This window comes from Humulus lupulus, chromosome 7 (assembly GCF_963169125.1).
Source record: "Humulus lupulus chromosome 7, drHumLupu1.1, whole genome shotgun sequence".
Lineage (NCBI taxonomy): Eukaryota > Viridiplantae > Streptophyta > Magnoliopsida > Rosales > Cannabaceae > Humulus > Humulus lupulus.
In genome coordinates, this window is record NC_084799.1 from 182,091,328 (window position 1) to 182,116,579 (window position 25,252).

Below are 25,252 nucleotides of genomic sequence, written 5' to 3' on the forward strand. Positions count from 1 at the left end.
TATTTTTTATTTTTTTGCTTTGATCTCTTATTGTTCTTGATATTATAATATTCCTTTTCTTGCTCTCTTTGGCTGCTCAAAGTATGAGAAAATGAAAACTTGGGTTTCATTTCTTTGTTGTTTGTTTTTGGTAAGAAATGAAAATTCAGTGACTGAGGTGATACTTTAATTGCTCCCTGATCCTTTGAAGTAATAACTTGTTTATTATTTTGTATTTTTTGAAGAAAAAAGAATTGGAAGCCGAGCTGGTGAATGTAACAGGGGCAGCTAGGCCATGTCGCAAAATAAGGTGAAAATTCATTTTTTCATTAGCTGTTTGATCCGCTTGCTGTTTTTATTTTTCTTAACCTAGTTGGTATTGATGTCTTCAGGTCTGAGCAAGACAAGGAGCCAGAAAAGGAGGTTGTATCTGAAGTTGTGGGTGCTGGCCCATCTGAGGAATCTACATCTGATGGTGTGTAATACACATAGTCTATTAGATTATTCTTTTTCTTGGTTGATATTAAATGACGAAAAGTAGTTGTTCTATCAGCGGGTAACAAGTGATTACCATTGTAGGAGTTTGACACTTTAGTGTTATATTTTATTAGTTTTTTTACTGCAGAGATGTTGGTTATTTAGCTCTCCTGTTTATGCATAGTTTAACATATTTTAATTGTCAGCTCCTCAGGAAATAGATGAGTATGAGCTCGTTGATCCTGTTGATATATTGGCTCCTTTGGAGAAGTCTGGATTTTGGGATGGAGTGGTCAGTCTTCTTTCTTCTTTCCGTCAAACTAGTTCAGTTTTATTTTTTGGTTGTAGTGATTTAATTTAGGAATATTTGGTTTTGATGTTCCTGTACTTCTATTAACATCTTGTGCCTTATGTCACAGAAAGCAACCAAGTGGTCAGAACGGAAAGAGGCTGTCGCAGAGCTAACCAAGCTTGCTTCAACAAAAAGAATAGCACCCGGTGATTTCTCAGAAATCTGTCGGACACTAAAAAAGGTACATTGTCTTTTTATGTTTGGGTATTTCGTTTGCATCGTTTATACCTCTATCTATTACCAAGGATCTTTTTAATATTGCATAGTTAAGTGTTCAATCTGCTCCATTAAGTTTTAACTTCATGCTTTATATTCTTACTTCTGTTATAAGTTTATAGTGCTTTTTGAGTTCATGAATAAAAATCATTTAATTCTTTTTCTATACAGCTCATAACAGATGTTAATATCGCTGTAGCAGTCGAGGCAATTCAAGCTATTGGCAATCTTGCTCGGGGTTTAAGAACTAATTTCTCTGCAAGTTCACGCTTCCTATTGCCAGTTTTTCTGGTATGTTCAAAATTTGCTAGCTAAAAAAAAAATATTATATCAACTTAAAATGCAAACAGACTGTTTGAATGTAACCAAGCTGTTCAAGTGTTCATTTACTTTTTGCCAGTTACTTACAACTGAGCATGGTGGTATTTTTTTTTGGATTTTGACTTGTACATTCATTTTTCTTATTAATAAAAGTGCACTTAGTCATACGAGTAGATTATTTTTTAGAAGTTCAAATGATGTTGATCGTAGCTTTGATTTGTATATAAAGTGATTTTTTTATTCAATTTTACTTTTAATATATATTTTGATCTGGTTTATCTCATATTTTTCTTAGAAATAATTTAATAAAGATTGAAGAAGGGATATTGGTTTATTGCATTTATCTAACTCCTTTGATTTATCTCTCTCTCTCTCTCTTATTTTTTTTTATAAAGGAAAAATTGAAAGAGAAAAAACCTGCCTCTACTGAGGCACTAAATCAAAGTCTTCAGTCAATGCATACAGCTGGGTGCTTAAGTCTAGCTGACATTGTGGAAGGCAAGTATATCTTTATCCTACGCTGTAGTTCTTTAATTCAGAATATAGTATTGTCATAGGATTCCTTACTATGTTTTTGGTTTATGGTGGTTTGCCTGTAAAATGACTTTGTACATCTCTATCACCACCCAAAGGTCTTATAGGAGACTTAGATTTGGTATTTTTTTAAAAAAAAAAGAATTATTTTAGTCTTGATTAGAGGGTCATTCATTTCAGTTTTTCACGCAATTTCTTAATCAGAAAATACTCTATCCAACTAACCCCTAAACAAATGATTTTGTTGTGTTGTTTATGTTTTTATCTATCTATGTTTTTGCTTCAAATGGTTGAGTTTGGCTTCACGTTGGGGTAACTTGTTCTCTTGATGAATGTGTGCTAGGTATTGATACTAGCCTTGTTTTTCGAATTCAGAGTCCTTGGCACTGCATGAAAGAACAGGGAAGACTAGGGTGAGTCTTTCCTCATTCATTGAGCTCTCTCTCTCTCTCTTTGTCAAGCTCTCTGTGTTAGCCTTTTTATTTGAGATCAATTTTTTTGTGATTATTTGTCTGAATTTTTTTATTCAAGTTAGAAGTTCACTAATACTGTAGCATCTTAGTTTTTGCTTCATGAGTTTTCCTCTATTGATGGTTGAAGTTTGTTATGGTTTCTGTTATGGGCTCGAAAATTTCTCCATAAATTCCACTTTTTGGTTATAGCAAAGTAGTTCTCTGTAGGTTTCTGTTCTGGTTTTGTGTTGTTATACTAATGAAATTAAGTTGCTCTTAGTGAGTTAATGATTTTTTTTTCAGTGTTTCCTCATCCCATTTTTGCAGTTAAGTGCTCTCTAGGTTTCTGTCACTACAGCATAATTGTTTAATCATTATCATCATCTTGTTCCTAGCCCTTTTGTTCTCTTTACTAATTTTAAGTGCATGGCATATCTGCATGTGAATTTAAGTTTTAGCTTGCAATTTTCATTATCCGGAGCCTCTGTCTTGAAAAACTGTATCTTTCTAACAATTGATTGAAAGAAAACAAAAATTGACATAGGAACGTTTTATTTTTCTTTTTTGTGGAAAATATTGGTATTCTGCTCAAGTATGTATTCACTGCATTAGATGTCAACCAATGGTTCCATAAGTAGTTTTCTACCCTTGAGCCTTTTACATTCCTAAAACTGTGTAGGCTTATCCAGCATTTTGATCCTCAACCAAGGCTATCATGCAATGCATCATTTGTTAGCATCAGAAGAATATGCATTTGGATCCCTAGTTTGTGTTGTTTCTGCTCTTTCTTTTCAGGGTTGATTTCCTTCATTGTTTTGGCCTTGAGCTCATTGGGTAGTTTACTTCACTGGGTTTTGATTGTATGCAGACACAAATTCTCACTCAAGTAGAAAGTGCTTCTATATTTTACTAATGCTTGTAGTGTGTCATCTATGAGCAGGCCCGTGAGGCTGAAATTTCTGTACAGGGGAAATTGGGAAATTGCAGAACAAGTTGTTGATCACTGGTACTCCATTACAGAACAGTGTGGAAGAGTTGTGGTAAATAATTTCTCTTTTTCACTAAAACAGACATATAAGATTTTGTGTGTTCTGCATTGTTGTTAATTTGCTTTACATGCATGTGATTACCCATTTAACAAAACAGTCCAGCTTGTTTGGAGTTTTATGTTTAGAGCTGATTATGGTGCCTGGGAAGTGGGAAGTATGGGAATAATTTTTGTTCTTCTCCCTCCACCAATTGTGATTATGAGCACATATGCCAAATCTTTTTGCTGTTGGACGGGTTTAAACTCTGTGCTTAGTAATTCCTTTAATGTTTAAATTTGCAGAAATATTGAATTATTAAATTTGAATTTCTTATGTTCTATTTGATAATTTTTGGCATCTTTAATTATGTGTGGAGAGGTTGAAGCAGCTACAGTTTCTAGATATGCTAAAATTTTGATGTTGGGCAACTGTTTTGTTAGCTGTTATAGTGGAACTATCATCAATTTCATCTGGTGTCTAGATATCATTTTAATAATATATTTCTAAACTACTTCTGTTTCAAGTACTATTCTTTCTTATTCGTACAATGTTGTTGACTCTTCTGTCTTCTCTTGGCTTTTATTACATTTTAGTTATCATAATCATTCTCTGAATTAGCTTCAATTCCCATATGTTCTTCTTATTTGAATTCTTCAATAAAATTTTGTTATTATAAACAAGAAAATGCATAACATAGTTGTACAATTACAACTTATATATTGTGACTGATAATAATCTAGAAAGGAGATTATGGAAATATGGAAATATAGAGTCTGGTATAGGAGCAAGCTATTTTCTTCTGCATTGCTCATATTTTGATGCTTCTCTGAATTTTCATAATGTGTTTTCTAACCAGGAAGGCAATGTTGCATACTAGAGGGAACATCTAATTCTTCTCCTTGCCAATATTCACATTCAGAAAGCTAATAAACAGTCTGTCTTGAAGGTATTCTGATTGTTAATTAAGGTTGTAAAGCTTTGGCTTTATCTAATCCTCTTATATAAATTTGACTTTATGATATTTGGAGTCTAATGTCAAAACTGGATATTTATGCAGCATTGTTCCTTTGTAAATTTCTATTTAATTAGCATTTGAAACATTAGGGGTGAAATTTGGGTTTTCAATAAGGTCTTCTATTTCTTTGAAACTCTTTTATGACTTTAATTTAAGGTCAATCACTAGAGTCTTGAATTTAACATAAGGATGTAATATTTGCTTTTACATTTACTATCATTCTAGTCATAGAAATTTAGTATAGTTTAGTTACAAGTAATTTAGTTGCTGCTGCTGTTGACAATTTGTGGTATCTAAAAAATGGAATACATATTGTAGTCTTGAAAAAACTTTCAGAAAATGGTAAGAGTTATGTGGGTTTTACAGTTTTATTTTCGTATGATACTTCAAGCACTAATCTATGGACTTATCTCAGTTTTTGGTGGATCCTACTCCATTTTCTAGGATCTTGCAGGCAAAGGACACCAAGTGAATTAGATAGAGAGGTTAAGAACTTGAGGGTGGCATTTACTGACCTGTTTTTGAAGCATAACACTTTCAAAGAAACTGCAAAACCATCGAGATATTGATGCAAAGAATGGAAGAATGTATTTCACTAATTTTTGTATACATTTCTTGTTTTGTATTTGGTGATAAAGGAATTTGGCATAAATTATGTTGTAATATGATTTCTTAAGCCTAGAATAGTAGATTAAATATTGTAATTACATTTGAGTAATTAATAAAAATCTATTTATGTTACTTTATTTGGCTTCAACTTTCATATTTGTTTTACTAGTTTTGTGTAAGTTAAAAAAAATTATGTTTCTCTAAGTTAATATAACACATGTGTTATACTAAAGTGTAGTATAACACAAAAAATGTGTTATAGTAAAGTGTTGTATAACACAAAAAAAAGTGTTATACTAAAGTGTAGTATAACACAAAAAAATGTTATAGTATCGACTATAAATAACATAATTCAACACTTATCTATATATTAAAATAACACAGAAATTGTGTTATCGTTGACAGTACAATAACACATCTGTATAACACTGATAAAGTGTTATGTAAAGTACCCTGACCTACGATAACATAGTCTGTCTTAACACATCAGAAAGTGTTATCGTAGGTTTTGATAACACATTTTTGGTGTTATTAAAAGCATTTTTTCTTGTAGTGTGTATTGGTCTACAATAACCCACAACGAATCATGTTGACCCACATCATGGGCAACCCAACCACAAAATCCATTGTGATGTCCTCCCACTTCCACTTTGGGATATCCAAGGGTTGTAATAGCCCCACTGGTCTCTGTTCTTCAACCTTGACCTGCTGACACATTAGGCACTTAGCCACATACTCAGTTACATCCCTCTTTATCCCAGGCCACCAATATAAAGTCTTCAGATCCTGACACATCTTTGTGGTGCCTGGATGCAAAGAGTATGAGGTAGTGTGAGATTCATCCAGAAACTCCCGTCTGATGGCAGTATCCATCGGAACACATATTCGACCTTTTTGTCTTAGTAAACCGATATCTAATACTGTATAGTCCCTACCAACTCTAGCTAGGACGTCCCCTTTAATCTTCATCAGTTGTGACTCTTTCAATTGAATCTCCTTTATCCTCTCTAGAAGAGTAGACTATAGGGTAATGTTGGCTAACTTTCCCACCACTAACTCTATCCCTGCTCTAGTCATATCCTCTGCCAATTCCTTGGATATCTGCCTTGTACTATACAATTGTCCCAAACTTTTCTGACTTAAGGCATCTGCCACCACGTTAGCTTTCTCAGGATGATAAAGGATTTCACAGTCATAATCCTTCACCAGTTCTAACCAACGCCTCTGCCTCATATTCAAATCCTTTTGTGTAAAGAAGTACTTCAAACTCTTGTGGTCAGTGTATATCTCACACGTCTCACTGTAAAGGTAATGCCTCAATACCTTTAACGCAAAGACCACACCTGCTAACTCTAGATCATCTATAGGGTACCTCTGTTCATATTCTTTCAACTAACGTGATGCATAAGCAATCACCTTCCATCCTGTATAAGGACACAACCTAACCCTTGCCTTGAGGCATCGCAGTAAACCACAAACTTCTCCTGATATGTTGGAAGACTCAGTACTGGAGCCGTAATCAAATGTCGCTTCAAATCCCCGCCAATCCAAGGAAGCTTCTGATCTCTGAGGTATTCCTTGGCCTTGGCCAATCTCTGACTACCTCAATCTTAGCTGGGTCCACCTTGATTCCATTTCTGATAACAATGTGACCCAGGAAAGTCGCCTAAGGTAACCAAAACTCACACTTCCTGAACTTCGTAAACAGTCTGCGCTCTCTCAGCCTTTGTAAGACCAACCTGAGATGTTGCTCATGCTCTTCCTTTGTCTACAAATAAACTAGGATATCATTGATGAAGACGATCACAAACCAATCTAGATAATCCTTTGAACACACTGTTCATCAGATCCATAAACGATGTTGGGGCATTAGTCAAACCAAATGACATGACGAGAAACTCATAATGCCCATATCTAGTACGCAAAGCTGTCTTTGGTATGTCTTTCTCCTTGATCCTCAACTAGTGATAACTAGATCGAAGATCTATCTTTGAAAATACCATTTTACTTTGCGACTGATCAAACAGGTTATCTATCCTTGGGAGAGGATACCTGTTCTTAATGGTCAACTTATTCAATTCCCTGTAGTCAATGCACATCCTTAGAGAACCATCCTTCTTCTTCGTAAATAGGACCGACGCACCCCATGGAGAGAAAATGAGTCTAATAAAACCCAAGTCTAACAACTCTTGTAACTGTACCTTCAATTTTTTCAACTTTGCTGGGGTCATTCTGTATGGTGACCTAGACACTGGCTCTGTCCTTAGTGCTAGTTCAATAACAAATTATGTCTCTCTCTGTGGCGGCAACCCTGAAAACTCCTCACGAAACACATCTAGGAATTCACAGACCAATCTAGTCTCTTCTGGTCCCACTGGCACAACCAGAGTGGTATCCACCACACTGCCTAGGTCTCTTGCCCTCAATGTTGATATCATGGGTAGACAGGGTCCATGCATGGTGCCAACAAATACAAAGGGATCCTCACCATTAGGCTCAAAGGTTACCATATTACTTTTACAATCAATGGTTGCCCCATATCTAACTAACCAGTCCATTCCTAGAATCATGTGAAAGTCATTCATGGATAGCTCAATCAAATCAACAGACAACTCTCTACCATCCACCATCATTGGTAATGATCTGACTCATCTCCTAGAGACCACCAACTCCCTCGTAGGAAATAAGGTTACAAACCCAACAATATAATAATCACATGGCCTACACAGTCTATCAATTACTCTATTAGAAACAAAGGAATGTGTAGCACTAGAATCAATCCGTATAGTATAAGAAGTGCCAACACTAGAAAGCTGACCTATCACTACTAAGGGACTAGCTATAGCCTCTGCCTACGTCAGTGCGAACACTCGAATTGGAGACAAGCTGTCTGCCTTTTTTGGCTCCCCTTTCTTCATCCTTGGGCAGTCTTTCTTGATATGCCCCACTATTACACATAAAAAGCAGGCCCTTGCCCGAAACTCTCCCAGATGATGTCTTCTATATCTGGTAAACTCTGGATACGTCCTCTGGACCTCATTGCCGCCCCGGTGACCAATTTGTACACCCCGTGGCCACCTATCAGGGCCTGAAGCTAAAACAATATTTAGGGTCTTCCTTTTCTGGTCACTAGGGCCTTCTACCCTACCAAATAATGTAAAGGGAGGTCCCATCCTCCTGGTATCCCTTCTAGTCGCGTTCTCACCCCAGATCTTGTTTTCAACACTCTTTAAAGTAAGGTGTCTCTTTACTACTTGAGCGTATGTCGTCACTCCAGGTACTGTAGTAATTCTGACATCCCAGGCTATCAAAGAATTTAGACCCCAAAGAAATCTCTCCTTCCTGGTCACATTAGTAGGCACCAAGTCCAAAGAAAACTTGGCCAGTCTATCAAACTTCAGGGCGTATTCTGCGACTGACATATTTCCCTGAACTAAACTATTAAATTCATCTGCCTTCGCAGCTCTCACTGCATCATTATAATATTTTTCATTAAATACATCTCTGAACTCTTCCCAATTAATTGTGGTTACATCCCTAGTGCGAGACACCTACTCCCACCAGATTCGGGCATCTTATCGAAATATGTACGTGGCACAAGCCACCCTCTCTTTGCCCACCACCCTCATAAAGTCTAGGATGGATGTGAGCATGATCATCCACTGCTCAGCCTTTAGTGGATGTGCGCTACCCTCAAAAGTTGGAGGGTGTTGTTTCCTGAACCTTTCATGTAGTAGTTCCCAATAGTTCTCTATCTTTCACTACTGCTGTATGACCGGTACTGCGGTAGCAGATGGTGCCACTGACACAACGTCCCCTGCCAGAACCTGCTGCTGTCTCAACTGGAAAATTTCTTCTTCCTGCCTCTACAGACTAACTTGCATATTAGCAAGCATTTGTTACCAATTCTTAGGGACTGGCGGAGGGTTCTAACCCTGGTCATTATTTCCAACCTGATTTGCAGTACCGGCTGGCTCATTTGATTTCCTTGGAAGCATACTTCCAAGTCTATCTGCAATCAATGACTCGACTCATCAGGCAATAATAACAGTATTTCATGCCAACCCACGGTGGAAAACTGATCAAATAAGCATTCACATGCATCGACAATGCTAATAAGAATTCCAATAACTTCACACATATACAGTCATGCTAATAAGCATGGTGATTCATATTCATGCTAAATCTGGGTGCTAATAAGCACGTTCTTAACATTCAAATTCATCAACAGTGCTAATAAGCACGTTCCTGCCATTCATATGCATATAATAATGCTATTAAGCATTCCGAGCATTCAGAAGAAATAATAATGCTAATTAGCATTTCTGTAGCATCTACAAACAACAATTGTGTTAATAAGCACATCTTTAACATGCATACTGCAGTCAAGGGCCAGGCTCTATCATAATAGCTCATACTTCCTAATTAGACAGGCAGGTAAGGAAAATATATTTCATTTAAGCAGTTGCACACATAACTATATTTATAGTTACCAAACCCAGAATCGAGCTTGTCTTTAGTGGCAAGTGTACATGCCTAGTCCGTCATCAGAAACCCTTAAACCTTGGCAAATCTGATACCAAGTTGTAAGGCCCCACTAATCGGGGACCGTTACGATGTGTGTAAAAATAGTCCTAGACTCGCTAAACAAGTCATTTGGACTAAAACATGATATTAAGTAACTAATAGCGAAGGTATTAAAAATTTTGGTCAAAGGAATAAACATTTCCATTAAAAGATTTAGTCCTTACATGGGATCCCAATATAGAAATTTAAAAGTTATTTACAACTCAAGGATTACAAAATAAGCTAACCGAAACGGCAAAACATGTGCCAACCTTAGCTCCTTTGCGATATCTCGGCCGTGGGGTCGAGCAGACTGCATATGTACACACCACCCCTAATGCTCTCCAACTCAAGGCTAGCCAAGCTTCTCCTTACCCATACCTACACCATATAGCATCAGTGAGCCAAGGCTCAGAAAGAAAACTTTATTAAACAGATTTAGATAGTCAACAAAATATAAATAGTATGCTTAGCAGTAATAACTGTAACCAGGTAGACCCATTATACAAGTATGCGACCACAGAGTCACACGAGTGTGTATCACACTTCTATTTATTCAGGTGGCATCCGAGCCATACAAGTGCATAAAGCACTCTCAAGGTGACCTAGCCATAGCAGCCTGCATTCTCCACACATTGTTCCGACCACGACTTATAAGCCGAGCTTCCAATCAAGAATAATCATACATGTAGTATATTAATCATGTAAACAAATGCAGTGCATTCCAGTATACTTAATCAAATATCCATAAGCATAATTATAATAATACTCATCAACAGGGACCCAAGCCCTAATTGTGTTTACATTTAACAACTGGGCCAAGCCCTAATCATATTTACATTTAACAACCAGGCCAAGCCCCCTAATCACATATCTCACTCATTGGGTGTTGTTTTCTTACCTCGAGCTTCGTGTTAATAAAGAAATGACGCCGAGCGCTATCACTGACCTGAGCTTGGTAGAAACCCTAGTCACAATACAAGTATACATTCATCAAGAATCAACCCCAGATCCCGAGTCTCAATCTGAAATTTAACTCTCAGAACCACTGTTCCCAATTAACGGGGCACGAAAAATGTCCCCCGAGCCCCTAAGTGGGCTCCAAAACTGTATTCTCGAGCCCTCGTGCCTTACTCTCAAAAAATCAGCTAAACCACTTTTCGGGGCACTTGGCGCAGTCACGCCCAAAGAAAATTTGGGGTTTCCAGGATATTGGCGCGATCGCGCCAACCTCTAGCGCAGTCGTACGCCTCAACTCGAGCCCCCAAAATGAAGTTCAATTTCACCCTTCCTGGGACACTAGTGCGGTCGCGCTACAATCTAGTGCAGTTGCACTACAACCTAGCGCGGTCGCTCTAGTTTGCAAGAAACCCAAAAACGACCTAGAGCATAAGTGCTCTTCCCCAATTTTTCAAACTTACGATTCCAGCAAAATTAGAATCCAAATTTGACCCAATCAAATGTTTCTTGGAGGATTTCAACCCCAAAAACATATCACATAGCTTAGGCAACAAAACCCCATATTCATTTCACCACAATACACTCATAAACTAGCTACTAGGAATCAAAATTAAAAGAAACTTAAGAACACCATTGAACACCAAAAGCAGGAATCTTACCTCTGAAATGTTGAATTCCTTGGGTTGATGATGATCCTAGTAACATCTAGTTCTAATCAAGAGATGCTAATCCACAAGAATCCTCTTCAATCTTCACAAAAATTGCTTCTAAGCTTAATCTCTAGGTACAATCCCTTCAAAGCTTCCAAATGAACACAAAGAGAGAAAGGTATGGGTTGAGAATGTGAGTGAGCCACAATGCTCAGCTGTTGGCCTATTTGCTAACCCATGTAGTCAAATGACCACATTTCCCCTTGCCCTAATTGGCCTTAAAGGCTACTCCCAAGGGTAACTTAGTCTTTTGGTATAATTTCTGTTAATCTCAAATTTCCCCACATAGTCCCAAATAAATCTATCAAACCAAATATTCATCAACTAATTCCCATTACTCAATAATTTCCGATAGTTTATCAAATTACAAATTATCTGTAAGCTCACCCTGAGTCGGATATTTTACCTCGTTGTGAGTTTTCCGCTAACTTGCTGACTTGGATCGCCTCATGCCGAGCAAATCAAGTATATCCACATAATAATGGGGTCACAATCATAAATTACATATATTTACATTTATACCTCCAATGGGTCAAAATTACAAAAGTGGCCTTCTAATAAGAAATAAGCCCACATGCATGTTTAATACACTTAAACATGCAAGTATAATCATATCATCATACCTTTCACATAATTTACATAACAACATGCTCATAAAACATAAACGCATAATTAACTCAATTATTGCCTTCCTGGCCCCCTAATTAAGGCACTAAGCCATATTATGGAAGTTGGGGCATTACAGTACCAGGCTCGTGGGACAAAGATGATCGCCTATCTAACCAAGACCCAGAAAATGCTGCACAACTTCAAGAAATTTACCATCCGACAGATGCCAAGAGAACATAATTCAAATGTTGATGCCTTAGCCAAGCTAGCTACCTCTAAGGTTGTTGAGTTGATCAATGTGGTCCCAATAGACTACTTGGGTGCTCTTAGCATCTCAGCTCCCTAGGAGGTAAAAGCGGTTTGCCCCAGGATGGTTGGATGGACCTATTGTGAAGTACCTTGTCTCCGGAGAGTTACCCCAAGATAAGAATGTAGCTCGAAAGTTGTTTTACCAGGTGCCTATATATGTGATCATGGACAGTAAGCTATACAGGCGAGGATATTCGTTGCCCTTTCTCTAGTGTGTGTCCAAGCAAGAGATCAGCCTTATCCTTTGAGAAGTGCTTGAGGGCTTTCGCGGGGACCGCACTGAGGGGCAGAGCCTCGCCAAGAAAATACTAAGAGAATGGTGATGCAATGGACTACATCAAGAAGTACGGCAAATGCCAACGCTACGCCAACATACCTCAAGCTCCTCCAAATGAGCTCACATAGATGACAACTCCTTGGCCCTCGTAGTTTAAGGCATTGACCTTATCGGGTCCTTGCCCACGAGAAATGGAGGAATGAAGTACGCTATTGTGGCAGATGACTACTTCACCAAGTGGATCGAGGCTGAACCTCTCACTACAATCACTTCCAAGAAGGAGCTGGACTTTATCATCAAAAACATCGTTTTCTGCTATGAGCTATCGAGGAAGATAGCCTTCGACAACGGCTTGCAATTTGATAGTGAGTTGTTCACAGATTTTTTTCAAAGGCACTGAGTTATGAAGAGTTTATGTAACATCCTCATAATCAAGGGTCGTTACACTATGTAATTAAATAGTGCTTAGCTCGCTAAACAAGTCGTTTGGACTTAAATTGTGTAATTGAAACTAACCAAGAGTTTAGGTACTAAAAATTTTGGTCAAAAGTCAACCATTTCATTAAAAATGTTTAATCGCAATACATGGGATCCCAACAGAGTTTAAAACGGTTACAAACCCAAAATGTATACAATAGTCGACCTATGTGGAAAAATCAGGGTCCAACCCTAGTTCTAACTGATGACCTTGGTCGTGGCTGACGAGTAGGCCGCATATGTACACTCTGCCCCTGAAGCTCTCCAAATCATGGCTAGTCAAACTTTTCTTTTCCTTTACATGCACTATTTAGCACCCGTGAGTGGAGGCTCAGCAAGAAAACATAATCATGCTGATAAGAAGTGAATCTTCAAATCACAGAACCATAAATAGCATGCTTAGCAGTAATAACCCTACTAATGCATGATGTCAATCCAGAGAAGTGACTACAAAAGTCACGCTAGGGACTATTTCCCAATTCGTAATATAACCCACCTTAGAGCTGGCCAAGCGAGTCTGGTGCTTAATATGTCTTTGACTTTTAAGCCAATATTTTCATCAGATAACACAGATGAATCCTCGGCTTATAAGCCGAGTCTTTTAATCATACACAATAGATAGAGCCTCGATTTATAAGTTGAGCTTTCCAATAAGGTATTATAGGTAACCCTCAACGTATAAGCCGAGCTTCATAGTCAAATATAAAGATAAACATTTATTACTTAACACAGGTAAACACAACGCAATTAACATGTTTAATAAAACATTCTCAGCATAGTAATTACCATGTACTATAACCAGGCCAAGTCCTAAACACAGACCGACTGCAGTTTTCTTACTTCAGGTCCTGAGTAAATAATATGTGATGACCCCCGAGTCCAGTCCTTTCCTCCCGAGCCTAACGATTCCCCCTAGTCACAACCACAATAATAAATAACTATCAAGAAGAAGCCAATAAACACTTTTGGACCAAGTCCGAGCCTCCCGGACCTTGCATTCTACTAAGCCGGGTAGTAGAACTATGAATATAGGATAATTTCCCTTGAAGCATCCGTCGATGAAGTCACAGGGCCCTGGAAGAAAGAAATCACGCAAAATGAGGCCCACATGTCCAAGCCCCCATTGTAACCAAGTGCGTAAGGCGCATATGCGAGGTCCAACTTGCCTTAGGCGTGCACACATACTCCCCGGCGACCTGACGCATCCCTTGATAGTCAAGGGCCTCACATAGCGAGGCCCAACTCTCTGCTCTAATTCTGGCACCCTTGTGTGCCTCAAGACCAAGATACGCGCATGGTGTAAGGAGGGCATCGAGGAGATCCTTGCAGAAGGCTTAACTTCCTTGGGTGTCGCGCATCGAACTTCTTTGGCATGAAACTTCTCAAACTTCAGGAAAAGGAAGTAAACCTAGGAGAGCCTCATTATGCGAGGGAGTATCATTATGCGAGGCCTATCCAAGGGATAGGTGCCAACTTGATGCGCCAGGCCAGCTGCGATACATAACCTCACGATACGCAGGAAGCTAGCCTAAGAGAGCCTCTCTATACGAGGGGGTCTTGTTATGCAAGGCCTATGGAAAAATGAGGCCTATTTCACAAAAAACACCTCAACATGGGGGATGCATTAAGGAAATCCATTCTATCCCAGCGAAGAACCCATAAGTTCTACAATACTTAGCTAAATGTAAGGATGTTTGGAGAAAAGATGTACCTTTGAAATAGGAAAAAGAACCATGAGGTACAAGGTTCATATATGAGTACAGGGTGTAAAACCCTGAAGAGGATAGAGGCATGACCCTGACATCCCTGTCCAACAAGTAGTGACGGTACGAATTCGTACAAAGAGTGGAGGCACTACCCGAGCACCCCCGACCACGTACCAGAGTCGACACCATAACATCCCACATTATGACCTTGACAACATACATGTGTACATTCTTGTCCCCTGGGACCACCATGTATCAAGGGTCATTAGAGCCCAACTATAAATAGACTTCCACCCCTCAGTCTAGGGGGTTGGAAAATTCTTTGTATGCTCAGACAATTAAGGAATATATGATTTTTTCTCCATTGTAGTTCTGCATTTTTCTCCTTCAAGTTCTTTCTATCTTCCTTATACATAGTTTTTGCAACACATTTTGAGTTTCCCGATCGTATATCATTGACGAGTTCTCACTGTCAACAGTTTAGCGCCGTCTGTGGGAAGAACAAGTATCAAGCCAACATTTTTTCATCACTTCCATTAAGGAAGAATGCCAAGGTGTTTGAAATGTTTACATAAACTACAAGATATGGAGGTTCATCTGGGCAGAGAACAGCTGAGAGCCTCCAAGAGAGACCCTCCACCACCTAGGCATGGAGATATGCCGGAGGAACATCCTTCCCCAAGAAAGGAGAAGGAAGTGTCACCCCCGACTGTCCAACTCGACAGAGGAAGTTTGGAGCCGCCAGCGCACCCGCATCCTCGGCCTCCGGTGGCACCACGTTCCGGCCGTCGAGACCTGGGTCCCTCTACACACAGGCTAGGCAAGAGCCCCCGAGTACACTTTGTTAGTTCTAGCTCAAGGAATCACTTCTATGAGGATGAGATTCGCAAGTTACACAAGAATAATCGAAGGCTGGAAACCACAATAGAGAACATGCATGAGGTTTTAAACGACCTTCAACAAGGAAAGTCGAGCATGCCCCTTCCCAAGCATAAGGAGAAGAAGCGTGAGAGAGGACAAACCACTGTCCCCATAGATGATGGAAGCACCTGACTTTCCACTAGCAACACTCCTCATATAAGGTACCATGAAGGATCTAGGTCGGCAAAGTACCCCCAGGAACAAAGGCAGAGGGACGACGTTGGTTGTAAGAACGAAGCCGAAGTCACCTCTAAGAATGCACCCCCTGATCTGAGAGAGAAGTTCAATGGAAGAACGTCAGAAGTAAGGACAACGCCTTCTATGGACCCAACGAACGGTAGAGAGAAGAGAAATTCCAACCCTACCAAGTTGAAGGACTCCTTGAATAGAAGGCGACAAGAGCTAGACACTGAGATGAGGAGCCTTTGGAGTAAAATCATCACCACATCTGGGGGGCACATTACCAATGAAGAGTTCGACTACGAGTCACCCTTCACGAGAGAAATCCATCTTGAACGACTCCTAGCTAACTTTAAAGAACCTCATATGACCCCATATGAGGGCACTTCGAACCCCAAGTACCACTTAGATGCCTTCAACGATTTAATGAAGCTGAGAGGGATCAATAGTAGAGCAAGGTGTCACTGTTTCATTGTCACGCTGAAAGAGCCTGCATACAAGTGGTTCAAGAGGCTGGGGCCAGGAACCATTAGGTCATGGCAACAATTTTCTGACGAGTTTCTTCAGCAACATCATTCCATACATGATTACACCATGCCAGGCACTAGCCTCGCTAACATAAAGCAAGGTGAAGGAGAAAGCCTAAAGAGTTATATCCATAGGTTCAACATGGAGGTGGCTAAAGTTGGGAGTCTGACCAGGGGAAAACTCAAGATGGAAATCATGTCTGGAGTATGCCTAGGCAGTAAGCTATGGGATAATATGCTCAAAAAGGAGGTCACCGACTTAAATGACTTCTACGAAAGAGCACAAAAGTACATTCGTGTCAAAGATGGCCATGAGAACCTGAAGGCAAGGAAAAGGGAATCCCATGTCACGTCCTCAGCCCATGAAGGCTCAAATGGTGCAAAAACGAAAAGGGTGTATAAAGGACCAATGGATGACCACCAGAGAAGGCACAAACATAGAGGTGACCCTAGTCAAACATCTTACACCTTCTATACAAACTTAACAGACACTAGAGAACATATCTACCTCACGAATGAAGGCCTAGGTCCCTTCAAGAGACCCCTGCCAATGAAAAAAGACCGATCCAAAAGGGACCCTAGTAAATATTGTCAGTACCACAAGGATGTTGGCCATACCACAATAGAGTGTACCCATTTGAAGGTAGAAATTGAGGAGCTCATACGTAGGGGCACCTGGGCAGATATGTCAGAAGGGAAAATAAAAAATCAGAGGATGGGCCAGTGTCACCTTGGGCCCAAGAAAGAGCCCTGGAAGTACAAGGAGAAGTAAGAACAATCTTCGAAGGCCCGGGATTTGGAGGAGAATCCAGGAAGGGGCGAGACAGGTATGCTAGAGAAGCTAGACAAAGTCCACCCCCGTGTATCATGAGCTTGGAGCAGTGACCCTCGAAGAGTTTTAAGGGAGAAAATGATTCAATCACTTTCACAGAGGAGGATGCACGAGGGGAGCATTTCCCCCACAATGATCCTTTGGTGCTGACCGTCAATTTGGCCAATATGAGGGTACATTGGGTCCTCGTAGACAATGGAAGTTCCGTAGACATCTTGTATCACCCCACCTTGGAGAAGATGGGCTTCGGTGTTAGAAGCTTAAAACCATATCATTCCTCCTTATACGGATTCACAAGGGACTCGATACAACCTCTGCGAGTAATCGAATTGACCCTCACCATGGGAGAGCAGCCCAGACAAACTACTATCATGGAAAACTTCGTCGTGGTAGATTGTGCTTCAACTTTCAATGCGGTATTGGGGAGACCATCCCTAGGATAATTGAAAGCAATAACTTCAATATATCACTTAGCTGTCAAGTTCCCAACTCCAGGAGGAATATCGAGTATGAGTGGAGAACAAAAGGAAGCAAGCGAGTGTTATAATATTTCTCTCCGCACATCAGTCAAGCCAGGAGAACCCATGGCAATGGTGATACATGGAGGCACAAACCCACATCCACACTTGGGGATGGATGACACGGTCATACCCCGAGCATGGGGTGCAGAACATCTCAATGAATATTACCAGTAAGAATTTTGCATCTACTGCAAAAATATATGTACCTTGTTTGTTTGCCTTATGTTAATTTCAGAAGTTAAAAATCAAAGAGGTTGCCTAGATAACCTCATATTAATTACAATGTTACCATACATGCCTTTGTAGTCTTCTTGCTATCAATAAAAATGTTTCCTATTTCGCATATTACATTCCTTCTATATGATTGTGCCTATATAACAAATATGCACACATTGTCAAAATCTACGTCAGGAGTGAAACGATCAAAGTGCTCAATGGAATAAATCCCACCAAGCACTTGGTGGGCAGGATAGGAGGCATATATATTGCAAAAATAAAATTAAAAAAAATTAAAAAAACCTTGTAAGGCATCTCTTGAGTTCATGAGGGTTAGCTACCCTTATGGATATCAAGGGAGCCAAAAGGTTCTACGGGGATAATCTCCCCACAAATGCTAGATACCTCAACAAGGGTTAACATCGTTGTACATCTTGGTCGATCCTGGGTGAAGTGAATACGGAGTAGTGTGCGCTTCCTTCATAATACTTTATCTTAATCCTCCACTTTCTGGCTCACATACTCGGTTTCTATATCGTAACATGCCTTTTTTTGGTGCCGACTCTGGTGCCAATTCTATTTCAAACTTGATTTCCCTACTCGGAGGTAATCCTGGTAGATCCTCTGGAAACACCTCGGGAAATTCACATACAATATGTACATCCTTTGGTTCAAGCTGTGTTTCTCGTGTCTTATCCATCACACTGGCTAGTTACGCTTGGCAACCACTATTGATTAATCGTTGAGTTTTGAGAGCTGAGACTATAGGTATACGAGTTCGGGAAACTTCTCCTTTGAAGGCGAACTGCTCTCCGCCTTCTATTTGAAAGTTTACTGCCTTACCCTTACAGTCTATTGTTGCCCCATATTTTGCTAACTAGTCCATGCCAAAAACTACATCATAATCCTTAAGGTATAACTCGATCAAATCTACTGGTAATTCTCTTTCTTCAATTCTAACTACAATGCTATGCACCCTTCTACTAGATAGCATTCTTTCCCCCGAGGGTAACTCCGTAACAAACTTATCTCTAAAAAGTTTACATGGTCTATCTAAGCTATCAATCATATTCATAGAGACAAAAGAATGCGTAGCTCCCCAATCTAATAAAACATTGCATAGTTTACCAGAGATAATGACCTGACCTGTTACCACTGTATTACTAGTTTCTGTTTCACCTCTAGTAAGAGCAAAAACTCTGGCAGGCACAAGCTTGTCATCTTTCTTTTGATCCTTCAACTTTGGGCAATCCTTTTTAATGTGTCCTTCATATCCACAATTAAAAAAAACCCTCGTCTTATATCGGCATTCCCCTTAATGCTTCCTCTTGTAGATAGGGCACTAGGGATATTCCACATAGGGCTTCTTATTCTCGTTACTTTCTGATGCAGTCTTGTTCTTCTTGTCGGCCTTTTGATTTTGACCATCGTCATGTTTTCATTTGTGGTCGTTTTGTTCATTGTTATTCTTTTTGGCATCCCTTTTGGCCTCTCCTTCCTTCCAGATTCTTTCTTCAGCTTGCTCAGCTTCCAAGGCTACCTTTAATGTTTCTGCATAAGTGGTTATCCCCCGGATCAACTTCACGTCACAGGCTATCATAAGTTTCAGTCCCTTCACGAATCTTTGAATTCTTAGCATCTCAGTGGGTACCATGTCCGTTGCGAACATAGCCAACCTATCAAACTTCCTAGAATACTCTGTCACAGTCGAATTCCCTTGAGTAAGCAAGATGAATTCGTCCACCCTTGTGGCTAGAATCGCAAGACTATATTACTTCTTATTGAACACTTGTATAAACTCATCCCATGTCATAAGATTCACATCTCTAGTCTGCTTTACTATATCCCACCAGATGCGGGCGTCTTTCTTTAGCAAGCTTGAAGCGCAAGAGACTCGATCTTCATTTCCTAGTCGCATATGTTGTAGAATGGACCCCACTAATCAAAGCCATTCTTCTGCTTCTATTGGCTCAGATCCACCGTCAAAGTTCAATGGTTGCTGCTTTCTAAAGCATTCATACACTGCCTCATAGCGAGGTTCTACCAACTATAGTAATTGTGCTAGAGGAATAACTTGCTGCGCCACTTATTGTTGTTGCCCTGAGTTTATTTGGAACTCTTCTTCCCTTCTCCTTAGCTTTTCCCTAAGACGGACATTTTCTCTTTCCAAATTTATTTGAGTAGCAGCAGCTGCCGGATCTTCCACTACATTGGGTGCTTCTGGCACTCCTGGGGCTATTGTAACTTCTTCATATGTGGGGGTGGTGGCTACTCCTCTTCCTCGCCCCCTTCCCCTTCCTCGGGCTCTGCCTTGGCCTCTACCTTGGCCATTTAGTCTTTCATATATTCTTGGTTCCTGCTCCATGTGTCTTTTTTGTTTCCCCAAAAGAGAAAAGTTGAAAAACTAAGACTAACAAAACAAGTAGAGGTTACAACTTAGCTTATTGTACTACTGTCTATTTGGTCCATCTATCAATAAAACCTACCTTATTACAATTAAGTCCAACTTGGGTAAATGGGCTTGAACCATTGAATCTTCCATGGAGGAGGGTTGGGTTCAGTATATCATACCCACTACTAAGGCCCCCTAACTTCCACTTAGACCCAAAAGACAAGAATTTAAACCCTTGCTTTATTAATTGTTATTCGTTTAAATTGGACCCAATCTAATAATGCAAAGCAAATGAGCCTTCGCAAATGGGCTAACCCATAAGAGAAGAATTTAAACTTTACACTTTCAATTGAATCCAAAAAAATCTTAAAACTTACTACACAATGAAACAATAACATGTTTAAAAAAAAATTATAAACAAGTGAAAATTTTCTAAAACATCATAAAATAAAATTTAACGATGTGTTCTTATATGCGTCTACTCCTCCACATCAGATCCATTATCATACCCAGGGTCTGGTATTCTTCTTATAGCTTTAATATTTCTAACCACACTTGAGTCCATTGAGCTAATTTCTGAAAATAACACAAGGAAAACATTAAAAACATATTTCGAAAACAATGTTTATACTTACTTGGTAACGAGTAGGTCATTTGTAGCTATCGTGTGTATTTTGTGGGAATGTTTAGGACCAATATATGATACCACCTGTAACGTCATAATTTCTCATAGATTACCAAGAACACAACATTGGATCATAATTCATAAATATTGCTATTTTATTGGATAAAAACTTAAAAATAAATACATGGATCCATGGTTTTACAAAAATAAAATAATTGTCTTTAACACAAAAATGAGCAACATTTAAGTAAAACTGTAAAGTAATATGCTTGTTCAGGGGGGCAGGCCGGCTGCGACTTGCCCTCTACGGCCGCGGCAAGCCCATAAGTCAGCAAGCCCTCCCAGGGCCTTCTAGGCACGCGAGCTGCGACGCCCATGAATTGGGTTGCGGTGCGCTCCCGTGAACCCAGAAATCCATGGGTTTCTCAGCATTTTTCCTTAACTCAACTCAACAAAAATCCCATGCAACCTTCAACCAAACCCAGAACCGAGTCTAGGACCCTTAACCACATAGCTTAGGCATAATAAATCATCCAAAAACCTACTGAAATTACCACCCTAAATCAGCTATCAATCAATACTCAAAACTCACTCAAAACTCATCCTAATAATCTGAATTCCCATAAGAATCAAGACAGAATTCTTATCTCAATTCACAAAAGTTCCTTGAGTGATCCTAGCTTAGTTTCCCCCAGCTGTTCCTTGTCTACTCCTAGCCTCAATTCTCCGGACTTTTCCCAGCTCAAACCCAAGCTTTCTTCCAGGATTTCCTTCATCCTCAAAGCACTATAAAGAGAAGAGAGAGACACATGAAAGCAAGAGAGAGGGAGAGTGAGGACGTGAGTGAGAGGGAGAGAGAGTGTTGGGAGTTTGAGAAATTTTTGGTAGCTCAGGCTATTTTCTATAATCAATTGAGTATATCCCTTAACTAAGAAAAAGACCAAAATTCCCCTAAAATCAACTCAGCCCTCTAATTTCTCTTAAGAGTAAAACAAACATTGCCCTATTTCCCGCTAATTCCTCGAGTCGTCCTACTAATTCCCAATTAATCCCGACATGCCCAACTAATTACCAAATACTTACTCGCTACTCTTTAAATTCCCAAATTTTCTCTAGGTTCCCAAAATACCCCTAGGCTCACCCCGAGCCGGGTATTTAAGCCCACTGTGACTATTCTGCTAATTTGCTCACTAGGATTGCCTCGAGCCATACACTGCATATATACCCACATAATATTGTGTTCTCAACCATTTAACACATATAATCACATTTATGCCCTAAACGGGCCAAAATTACAAATATGCCCCTATAATCAATAATGGACCCACATGCATATTTAATACTTATAAACATGCATAAAAATATATTCATATTATCTTATAAATCATGCATGCCACATAGTCACGCGTCTAATCAATAAATCACACATATATATCCAATTATGCCCTATTAGAATTTTAGGGACGTTACAACTATCTCCTCCTACTGAGAATTTCGTCCTCAAAATTTACCTGAATAACTCGGGATACTGATCCCGCATAGCCGACTCTAGCTCCTGGGTCGCTTCCTCGACCTTGCTATTCCTCCATAGGACTTTGAGTAGAGGAATTGTTTTGTTCCTTAAAACCTTGTCTTTCCTGTCTAGGACCTGAACTGGTTGCTCCCCATATGACAAATCGGTCTGTAGTTCCAGATCCTCATACCCTAATACGTGGGTTGTATCTGAGATGTACTTCTGAAGCATTGAGATGTGGAATACGTCGTGAGCTCGTGATAATGACGCTGGTAGAGCCAATCTGTAGGCTGCCTCCTCAAACCTCTCCACGATCTCAAAAGGTCCTACGAATCTAGGGCTCAAATTGCCCTTTATCCCAAATCTCCTCACCCCTCGCAATGATGAAACTCGCAGAAACACGTGGTCCCCCACCTGGAACTCCATGCCCCTACGCTTAGGATTAGCGTAGCTTTTCTATCTGCTGTGCAAAGCGATCATTCAAGCTCAGGTCTTTTCAATAGATTCATTAGTCTTATGAACCATCTCTGGTCCCAAATACTTCCTCTCCCCCATCTCATCCCAATGAATGGGTGATCTACACTTCCTTCTATATAACATCTCGTATGGAGCTACCTCAATCATTGATTGATAACTATTGTTGTAAGAAAACTCAATCAATGGGAGCTACTTACTCCACGACCCCTCGAAGTCTAACACACATGCTTTAAGCATGTCCTCCAATATCTGGATCATCCTCTCAGACTGTCCATCTGTCTGAGGATGAAAGGTTGCACTGAAATTCAACTGAGTTCCCATAGCCTTCTGTAAACCACCCCAAAACTTTGAGGTAAATATGGAATCCCAGTCGGATAGTATAGATTTATGAACCCCATGGAGTCGTACAATATCCCCCACATACAACTGCACGTACTGATCCACAATATAGGTCGTCCTCACTGGCAGAAAGTAAGTTGACTTGGTGTACTTGTCAACTATCACCCACACCGAGTCGTGTTGCACCACCATCCTGGGTAAACCTCCCACAAAATCCATAGTAATATCTACCCACTTCCACTCAAGAATCCCTAAAGGGTGTAACAACCCTGCTGGTCGCTAGTGTTCAGCCTTTACCTGCTGACATGTTAAACACTTGGCTATGTATTCAACCACGTCCTTCTTTATCCCAAGCCACCAACATAAAGTTTGTAGATCCTGGTACATCTTTGTGGTGCCTGGATGGAGTGAGTATGGTGTAGTATGGGATTCATCAAGAATCTCCTGTCTGATACCCATATCCATCAAAACATAGATCCGATCCTTGTACCGCAGTAAATCTGTCTCTGAAATTGAATAATTCTTAGCCACTCCAACTAGGATATTTCCTCTAACCTCTTGTAACTGCATGTCACCCATTTGACCCTCTCTTATCCTCACCAAGAGGGTAGATCGTAAAGTAATATTGGCCAACTGGCCCACAACCAACTCTATCTTTGCTCTAGTCATCTCCTTGGCTAATTCCTTCGATGTCTGCTTCGAGCTAAACAACTGTCCTCGGACCCTCTGGCTCAAAGCATCTGCTACTACATTGGCCTTTCTTGGGTGGTAAAGGATGTCACAGTCATAATCCTTTCCCAATTCTAGCCAACATCTCTGTCTCATATTCAAGTCCTTCTGGGTGAAGAAATACTTTAAACTCTTATGATCGGTGTGTATCTCGTACTTCTCTCCATAAAAATAATGTCACCATACTTTCAGTGCGAACTCCACCGCTGCCAGTTCCAAATCATGGGTAGGGTACTGCTGCTCATATTCCTTCAGCTGTTAGGACGCATAAGAAATAACCTTCTCATTCTGCATTAACACCCATCCCAATCCAAGTCTCGATGCATCACAATATACCACAAACTTCCATCCCTCCGAAGGAAGACTCAACACAAGTGCAGTAATCAATCGTCACTTCAATTCTTGGAAACTACCCTCACATCTGTCCAACCATGTGAACTTCAGATTCTTCCATGCCAACTCAGTCAATGGTGTGGCAATCTTTGAAAACCCTGCCACGAACCGTCTGTAATATCTAGTTAGTCCAAGGAAACTCCTAACCTTCGAGGCGTTCCTTGGCCTCGGCCAATCCCTAACGGCTTCCACCTTGGGCGAATCCACCTTAATCCCATCTCCACGAACAATATGTCCAAGGAACGTCACTTCTAGGAGCCAAAACTCACACTTCTTAAATTTAGCATTCAACCGATGCTCCCTCAACCTCTGCAATACCAATCGGAGATGTTTCTTATGCTCTGCCCCTGAACGAGAGTAAACTAGAATGTCATCGATGAAGACAATCACAAATTGATCTTAGAAGTCATTGACCACCCTGTTCATCAGAACCATAATTGATGCTGGGGCATTGGTCTATCCAAATGATATGACCGAAAACTCATAGTGCTTGTACCTCGTGTGGAAGGTCGTCTTCGAAATATCCTCATCCTTGATCCTCAGCTGGTAATAACTAGATCGAAGATCAATCTTCAAGAATACCATCTTCCCCAATAGTTGATCGAATAGATCATCTATCCTCGGTAGGGGGTACTTGTTCTTGATAGTCAACTTGTTAAACTCCCTGTAGTCTATACACATTCTCAGAGTCCCATTCTTTTTCTTCACAAATAAAATCAGAGAACCCCATGGCAAGAAGCTAGGTCTGATAAACCCCAAATCTAGTAGCTCCTGCAACTGTATCTTCAACTCCTTCAACTCTGCCGGAGGCATTCTATACGATGCCCTCGACACTGGCTCTCTCCCCGGCACTAACTCAATGACGAACTGAATCTCCCTGTGCGGCGGCAATCCCAACAAGTCCTCAGGAAACACATCCAAGAACTCACATACCAGTCTAGTCTCTCCCGCCCCCACTAGCTAACTCTAGTGGTATCCACCACACTAGAT

At 40.2% G+C, this 25,252-nt stretch overlaps 1 long non-coding RNA gene across 1 annotated transcript; it reads left to right on the forward strand.

Annotated features, from left to right (window-relative positions):
- The first annotated feature begins 223 nt into the window (after positions 1 to 223).
- Positions 224 to 1,307, forward strand: LOC133790018 (uncharacterized). The gene is made up of 5 exons (XR_009873850.1): positions 224 to 289; positions 372 to 454; positions 663 to 748; positions 876 to 989; positions 1,196 to 1,307. It is a non-coding gene; the product is annotated as an uncharacterized LOC133790018 (long non-coding RNA).
- Positions 1,308 to 25,252: the final 23,945 nt, after the last annotated feature.